General features: G+C 63.2%; 1 non-coding gene across 1 annotated transcript; it reads right to left on the bottom strand.

Annotated features, from left to right (window-relative positions):
• Positions 1 to 1,724: 1,724 nt before the first annotated feature.
• Positions 1,725 to 1,843, bottom strand: LOC131870877 (5S ribosomal RNA). The gene has a single exon (XR_009369178.1). It is a non-coding gene; the product is annotated as a 5S ribosomal RNA (ribosomal RNA).
• Positions 1,844 to 8,464: the final 6,621 nt, after the last annotated feature.

Below are 8,464 nucleotides of genomic sequence, written 5' to 3'. Positions count from 1 at the left end.
GGTGCGCACCTCGCGTGCACCTTGGTGCGCACACCTTGGCTGGGTTGCGCGGCCTGGTGGGCACCATGGTGCGCACCAAGGAGCGCTCCGAAGTGTGCTCCAAGGTGCGGCGTGCACGAAGTCGGAGCCCGGTTTGCCCCGGGTACGCACCTCGCGTGCACCTTCGCCGGGGTGGGCACCTCGGCTGGGTTGCGCGCCCTGGTGCGCACCAAGGAGCGCTCCGAAGTGTGCTCCAAGGTGCGGCGTGCACGAAGTCGGAGCCCGGTTTGCCCCGGGTGCGCACCTTCGCCGCGGTGCGCACCATGGCGTGCACGAAGTCGGAGCCCGGTTTGCCCCGGGTGCGCACCTCGCGTGCACCTTCGGCGGGGTTGCGCGCCCTGGTGCGCACCAAGGAGCGCTCCGAAGTGTGCTCCAAGGTGCGGCGTGCACGAAGTCGGAGCCCGGTTTGCCCCGGGTGCGCACCTCGCGTGCACCTTCGCCAGGTTGGGCACCTCGGTGCGCACACCTTCTCAATGTTTTCTTGCCTTTTCTGGAAATTGGTGAAGGCAGCGCATCAAAGGTGCGCACCTCGGTGTGCTCCGAGGTGCGAACCCGAGAGCGCTCCGAGGTGCCCACGAAGTCGAAAGTCGGGTTAATTGCATTGTTTTCCCCGGGTGCGCTCCGAGGTGCGCAACATCGGCGCGCACCAAGGAGGGCTCCGAAGTGTGCTCCAAGGTGCGCACGATGGCGTGCACCTCTGGTGCGCACGATTCGGAGCTCGGTTTGACCGGGGTGCGCACACCTTGGCTGGGTTGCGCACCTTTTGTGCGCTCCAAGGTGCGCACGAAGTCGGAGCTCGGTTTGCCCCGGGTGCGCACCTTCGCCAGGGTGCGCACCTTGATGCGCACGCCTTGGCTGGGCTGCGCACCTTGGTGGGCGCCATGGTGCGCACCTTTCGTGCGCTCCAAGGTGCGCACGAAGTCGGAGCTCGGTTTGCCCCGGGTGCGCACCTTGGTGGGCGCCATGGTGCACTCCGAGGTGCCCAAGATTGGTGCGCACCAAGGAGCGCTCCGAAGTGCGCTCCAAGGTGCGCGCGAAGTCGAAAGTTGGGTTAATTGTCCGGTTTGCCTCGGGTGCGCACCTTGCGTGCACCTTCGCCAGGGTGGGCGCCTTGGTGCGCACACCTTGGCTGGGCTGCGCACACCTTGGCACCCGCGTTTCCTTCATTTTAAATTTTTTTTTTTTACAATCTCTCAAGTGGGAAATTCTATAATCTCAACTTTTTTTGCCTTTTCAGGAAACTTTTGAATGGAGCGCATCATTGGTGCGCTCCGAAGTGTGCTCCAAAGCTCTCTCCAGCTGCGTGCACCTGCCCCGGCCGCGCACCCGGCCCCGCCCAGCTTCGCTCACCTGTCCCGGGCGTCTGGTGCGGAACCTTAGAGTAAGAAACATCACCGTGCACCTTGGCCAACGTGCGCGACTCGACCGAGCGCGCACTGGCCGAGGTGCACACCGATTTCACCTGGGTGCGCGCGCAGCACCTCGGGCGCACCGGGGTGCGCGCACAACGCCCGGGTTGCACCGTGGCCTGTGTGCTCGGGGCGCCTCGGGTGCGCGCTCGGTGTCGCCCCCGCGCGCGCGGTAGTGCGGGCAGCGCACCCCGGCCCGGCCCGGCCCCGACGAGAACGCAAACGGGCAAAAGGTTTATTCAAATAGCATTGCGACGCCCGGCGAAAAACTAAAAAAGGGTGCAACACCGGGACTTCCCGGGAGGTCACCCATCCCAGTACTACTCCGGCCCAAGCGCGCTTAACTGCGGAGTTCTGATGGGATCCGGTGCACTAACGCTGGTATGATCGCACCCGTTATGAGCTTGTCGCAGTGTGTACTTAGCAAACCGCGACCCACGTGCGAATCCACCCCGGCCACCCACCCCCGTCGAGGTGCACACCCTCCCTCGCGAAGTGCGCCCCGTTCGCCAAGTGTGAGCCCTGCCCGGGTGCGCGCACCTTGCTAGGGCGTCGGGTGTGCACCCGGCCCGGCCTACGTGCGTGCACCTGGAGGGGGCGTCGTGTGCGTGCAGTGTCCCGTCTGCAACGCGGTGCCCACACACCACCTCGGGCGCAACGACCTGCGCTCACATGTGGGCCGAGTGCACCTTGGTGCATGTTCGGGGCGCCTCGGGTGCACGCTCGATCTTGCCCCGGTGCACCAAGGCGCTCGGTTTGCCCCGGGTGCGCACTTGGTGCAAGGTGGGCACCCAAAATAGGGATCAAGCACCAAAACACAAGTTTCGGGATGCAAAATGGGACCCAAGGACCACAAATGCGTTCCAAGACCCATGATGGGTCCACGAGAACAAAAATGTGTTCCGAGACTTAATAAACAAATATTGGGTTTTAGGAGAAGAAACATGCTCTGATGCCCAAAACGAGAATCGACCCCGAAAAGGCCACAGGCCAAAAGTGGGATGCGAGACAAAAAAAAATGGGACCCGAGGACCAAAATTGGGTTCCCAGGTCGAAGACAGGGCAACCGGACAAGAAACGACCTCTAAGGCTCGAAATGAGTCCCGACGACTAAAACTTGACAAGAAGCACCCATCAGGCACCCAACTCGACACCCATGGGATGCCGACCCACCCGGGCTTCCACCTAGCACACCTTGGCACCCACCCACCCTCGCACCCAACCTCGCACCCAACTTAGCACCTTTGAACCCACATTGGCACTCACCCTGACCCTGGCACCTTGGAACCCACATTGGCACTCACCTTGACCCTGGCACCCACCTTTGCACTCACCTTGGGACCCACCCTGGCTCCCACCTCGGCACCCACCCAGACACCCACCTTGGTTCCTTGGCACCCACCTTGGATCCTTGGCACCCACCCCGACACCCACCTTGGCACGCAACTTGGCTACTTGCCACCCACCTTGGCTCCTTGACGCCCACCCCGACAACCACCCCGTGACCTACCCTGGCTAGGGTTGGTGCACACCCACCCTGGTGCCCACCTTGGCACCCACCTTAGTACCCACCCCGTTACCCACCCTAGGACCCACCCCGTGACCCACCTTGGCCAGGGTGGGTGCCTTGGTGCGCACAACTTGCCTGGGCTGCACACCAGGGCGGGCTCAAGATGGCACCCGCGTTCCGTTTTTTTCACTATCTTTCAAAACGGAAATTTTAAAATCTCATTTTTTTCTTTTTTTTGCCTTTTCTGGAAATTAGTGAAGGCAGCGCATCAAAGGTGCGCAATGCTGGTGCGAACCCGGGAGCGCTCCGATGTGTGCTCCAAGGTGCGGCGTGCACGAAGTCCGAGCCCGGTTTGCCCCGGGTGCGCACCTCGCGTGCACCTTCGCCGGGGTGAGCACCTTGGCTGGGTTGCGCGCCCTGGTGCGTACCAAGGAGCGCTCTGAAGTGTGCTCCAAGGTGCGGCGTGCACGAAGTCGGAGCCCGGTTTGCCCCGGGTGTGCACCTCGGGTGCGCACCTCGCGTGCACCTTCGCTGCGGTGGGCACCTTGGCTGGGTTGCGCGCCTTGGTGGGCACCATGCAGTGCACGAAGTCGGAGCCCGGTTTGCCCCGGGCGCGCACCTCCGCCAGGGTGGGCACCTTGGTGCGCACAACTTGCCTGGGCTGCGCATCAGGAAGGGCTCAAGATGGCACCCGCGTTCCGTTTTTTTCACTATCTTTCAGAACGGAAATTTTAAAATATCGTTTTTTTTTGCCTTTTCTGGAAATTAGTGAAGGCAGCGCATCAAAGGTGCGCAACGCTGGTGCGAACCTGGGAGCGCTCCGATGTGTGCTCCAAGGTGCGGCGTGCACGAAGTCGGAGCCCGGTTTGCCTCGGGTGCGCCCTGGTGGGCACCATGGTGCGCACCAAGGAGCGCTCCGAAGTGTGCTCCAAGGTGCGGCCTGCACGAAGTCGGAGCCCGGTTTGCCCCGGGTGTGCACCTCGGGTGGGCACCTTGGTGCGCATGCCTTGCCTGGGCTGCGCACCAGGGCGGGCTCAAGATGGCACCCGCGTTCCTTTTTTTTCACTATCTTTCAAAACGGAAATTTTAAAATCTCATTTTTTTTTGCCTTTTTCTGGAAATTAGTGAAGGCAGCGCATCAAAGGTGCGCACCTCGCTGCCCACCACGGTGCGCAACGCCGGTGGGCACCCGGGAGTGCTTCGAAGTGTGCTCCAAGGTGCTGCGTGCACGTTGTCGGAGCCCGGTTTGCCCCGGGTGCGCACCTCGCGTGCACCTTCGTCGGGGTGGGCACCTTGGCTTGGTTTGCCCCGGCTGCGCTCCGAAGCGGGGTTATTGGAGCGCCGCCTCTTTTTTTGTCGGAGCGTTTGGTGGGGTTTCTCGCATTGGCTCTTCCGAGGCCCGGTTGCCACCCTGGCGCGCACGAAGTCGGAAGTAGGGTTAATTGCCCGGGTGCGCACCTTTGCCAGGGTGGCACCTTACCTGGGCTGCGCACCAGGGCGGGCTCAAGATGGCACGCGCGTTCCGTTTTTTTCACTATCTTTCAAAACGGAAATTTTAAAATCTCCTTTTTTTTTTGCCTTTTCTGGAAATTAGTGAAGGCAGCGCATCAAAGGTGCGCACCTCGCTGCCCACCTTGGTGTGCTCTGAGGTGCGCACCCGGGAGCGCTACGAAGTGTGCTCCAAGGTGCGGCGTGCACGTTGTCGGAGCCCGGTTTGCCCCGGGTGCGCACCTCGCCTGCACCTTGGCCGGGGTGGGCACCTTGGCTGGGTTTGCCCAGGGTGCGCTCCGAAGCGGGGTTACTGGAGCGCCCCCTCTTTTTTTGTCAGAGAGTTTGGTGGGGTTTCTCGCATTGGCTCTTCCCAGGCCCGGTTGTTGGGTGCGCTCCCACCCTGGCGCGCGCGAAGTTGGAAGTTGGGTTAATTGCCCGGGCGCGCACCTTCGCCAGGGTGGGCACCTTGGTGCGCAAACCTTGGCTGGGCTGCGCACCAGGGCGGGCTCAAGATGGCACCAGCATTCCCTTTTTCTCACTATCTTTCAAAACGGAAATTTTAAAATCTCGTTTTTTTTTTGCCTTTTATGGAAATTAGTGAAGGCATCGCATCAAAGGTGCGCACCTCGCTGCCCACCTTGGTGTGCTCCGAGGTGCCCACCACGGTGCGCAACGCCGGTGCGAACCCGGGAGCGCCCCGATGTGTGCTCCAAGGTGCGGCGTGCACGAAGTCGGACCCCGGTTTGCCCCGGGTGCGCACCTCGCGTGCACCTTGGTGCGCACACCTTGGCTGGGTTGCGCGGCCTGGTGGGCACCATGGTGCGCACCAAGGAGCGCTCCGAAGTGTGCTCCAAGGTGCGGCGTGCACGAAGTCGGAGCCCGGTTTGCCCCGGGTGCGCACCTTCGCCGCGGTGGGCACCATGGCGTGCACGAAGTCGGAGCCCGGTTTGCCCCGGGTGCGCACCTCGCGTGCACCTTCGCCGGGGTGGGCACCTCGGCTGGGTTGCGCGCCCTGGTGCGCACCAAGGAGCGCTCTGAAGTGTGCTCCAAGGTGCGGCGTGCACGAAGTCGGAGCCCGGTTTGCCCCGGGTGTGCACCTCGCGTGCACCTTCGCTGCGGTGGGCACCTTGGCTGGGTTGCGCGCCTTGGTGGGCACCATGCAGTGCACGAAGTCGGAGCCCGGTTTGCCCCGGGCGCGCACCTCCGCCAGGGTGGGCACCTTGGTGCGCACAACTTGCCTGGGCTGCGCACCAGGAAGGGCTCAAGATGGCACCCGCGTTCCGTTTTTTTCACTATCTTTCAGAACGGAAATTTTAAAATATCGTTTTTTTTTGCCTTTTCTGGAAATTAGTGAAGGCAGCGCATCAAAGGTGCGCAACGCTGGTGCGAACCTGGGAGCGCTCCGATGTGTGCTCCAAGGTGCGGCGTGCACGAAGTCGGACCCCGGTTTGCCCCGGGTGCGCACCTCGCGTGCACCTTGGTGCGCACACCTTGGCTGGGTTGCGCGCCCTGGTGGGCACCATGGTGCGCACCAAGGAGCGCTCCGAAGTGTGCTCCAAGGTGCGGCGTGCACGAAGTCGGAGCCCGGTTTGCCCCGGGTGCGCACCTCGCGTGCACCTTCGCCGCGGTGGGCACCATGGCGTGCACGAAGTCGGAGCCCGGTTTGCCCCGGGTGCGCACCTCGCGTGCACCTTCGCCGGGGTGGGCACCTTAGTGTGCAGACCTTGGCTGGGTTGCGCGCCCTGGTGGGCACCATGGTGCGCACCAAGGAGCGCTCCGAAGTGTGCTCCAAGGTGCGGCCTGCACGAAGTCGGAGCCCGGTTTGCCCCGGGTGTGCACCTCGGGTGGGCACCTTGGTGCGCATGCCTTGCCTGGGCTGCGCACCAGGGCGGGCTCAAGATGGCACCCGCGTTCCTTTTTTTTCACTATCTTTCAAAACGGAAATTTTAAAATCTCATTTTTTTTTGCCTTTTTCTGGAAATTAGTGAAGGCAGCGCATCAAAGGTGCGCACCTCGCTGCCCACCACGGTGCGCAACGCCGGTGGGCACCCGGGAGTGCTTCGAAGTGTGCTCCAAGGTGCTGCGTGCACGTTGTCGGAGCCCGGTTTGCCCCGGGTGCGCACCTCGCGTGCACCTTCGTCGGGGTGGGCACCTTGGCTGGGTTTGCCCCGGCTGCGCTCCGAAGCGGGGTTATTGGAGCGCCGCCTCTTTTTTTGTCGGAGCGTTTGGTGGGGTTTCTCGCATTGGCTCTTCCGAGGCCCGGTTGCCACCCTGGCGCGCACGAAGTCGGAAGTAGGGTTAATTGCCCGGGTGCGCACCTTTGCCAGGGTGGGCACCTTACCTGGGCTGCGCACCAGGGCGGGCTCAAGATGGCACGCGCGTTCCGTTTTTTTCACTATCTTTCAAAACGGAAATTTTAAAATCTCCTTTTTTTTTTGCCTTTTCTGGAAATTAGTGAAGGCAGCGCATCAAAGGTGCGCACCTCGCTGCCCACCTTGGTGTGCTCTGAGGTGCGCACCCGGGAGCGCTACGAAGTGTGCTCCAAGGTGCGGCGTGCACGTTGTCGGAGCCCGGTTTGCCCCGGGTGCGCACCTCGCCTGCACCTTGGCCGGGGTGGGCACCTTGGCTGGGTTTGCCCAGGGTGCGCTCCGAAGCGGGGTTACTGGAGCGCCCCCTCTTTTTTTGTCAGAGCGTTTGGTGGGGTTTCTCGCATTGGCTCTTCCCAGGCCCGGTTGTTGGGTGCGCTCCCACCCTGGCGCGCGCGAAGTTGGAAGTTGGGTTAATTGCCCGGGCGCGCACCTTCGCCAGGGTGGGCACCTTGGTGCGCACACCTTGGCTGGGCTGCGCACCAGGGCGGGCTCAAGATGGCACCAGCATTCCCTTTTTCTCACTATCTTTCAAAACGGAAATTTTAAAATCTCGTTTTTTTTTTGCCTTTTATGGAAATTAGTGAAGGCATCGCATCAAAGGTGCGCACCTCGCTGCCCACCTTGGTGTGCTCCGAGGTGCCCACCACGGTGCGCAACGCCGGTGCGAACCCGGGAGCGCCCCGATGTGTGCTCCAAGGTGCGGCGTGCACGAAGTCGGACCCCGGTTTGCCCCGGGTGCGCACCTCGCGTGCACCTTGGTGCGCACACCTTGGCTGGGTTGCGCGGCCTGGTGGGCACCATGGTGCGCACCAAGGAGCGCTCCGAAGTGTGCTCCAAGGTGCGGCGTGCACGAAGTCGGAGCCCGGTTTGCCCCGGGTACGCACCTCGCGTGCACCTTCGCCGGGGTGGGCACCTCGGCTGGGTTGCGCGCCCTGGTGCGCACCAAGGAGCGCTCCGAAGTGTGCTCCAAGGTGCGGCGTGCACGAAGTCGGAGCCCGGTTTGCCCCGGGTGCGCACCTTCGCCGCGGTGCGCACCATGGCGTGCACGAAGTCGGAGCCCGGTTTGCCCCGGGTGCGCACCTCGCGTGCACCTTCGGCGGGGTTGCGCGCCCTGGTGCGCACCAAGGAGCGCTCCGAAGTGTGCTCCAAGGTGCGGCGTGCACGAAGTCGGAGCCCGGTTTGCCCCGGGTGCGCACCTCGCGTGCACCTTCGGCGGGGTTGCGCGCCCTGGTGGGCACCATGGTGCGCACCAAGGAGCGCTCCGAAGTGTGCTCCAAGGTGCGGCGTGCACGAAGTCGGAGCCCGGTTTGCCCCGGGTGCGCACCTCGCGTGCACCTTCGCCGCGGTGGGCACCATGGCGTGCACGAAGTCGGAGCCCGGTTTGCCCCGGGTGCGCACCTCGCGTGCACCTTCGCCGGGGTGGGCACCTCGGCTGGGTTGCGCGCCCTGGTGCGCACCAAGGAGCGCTCCGAAGTGTGCTCCAAGGTGCGGCGTGCACGAAGTCGGAGCCCGGTTTGCCCCGGGTGCGCACCTCGCGTGCACCTTCGCCAGGGTGGGCACCTCGGTGCGCACACCTTCTCAATGTTTTCTTGCCTTTTCTGGAAATTGGTGAAGGCAGCGCATCAAAGGTGCGCACCTCGGTGTGC

This window comes from Cryptomeria japonica, unplaced genomic scaffold (genome assembly GCF_030272615.1).
Source record: "Cryptomeria japonica unplaced genomic scaffold, Sugi_1.0 HiC_scaffold_354, whole genome shotgun sequence".
Taxonomy (NCBI): domain Eukaryota; kingdom Viridiplantae; phylum Streptophyta; class Pinopsida; order Cupressales; family Cupressaceae; genus Cryptomeria; species Cryptomeria japonica.
Note: the sequence above shows the minus strand (reverse complement) of the source record. Positions and strands in the feature narration are given on the sequence as shown.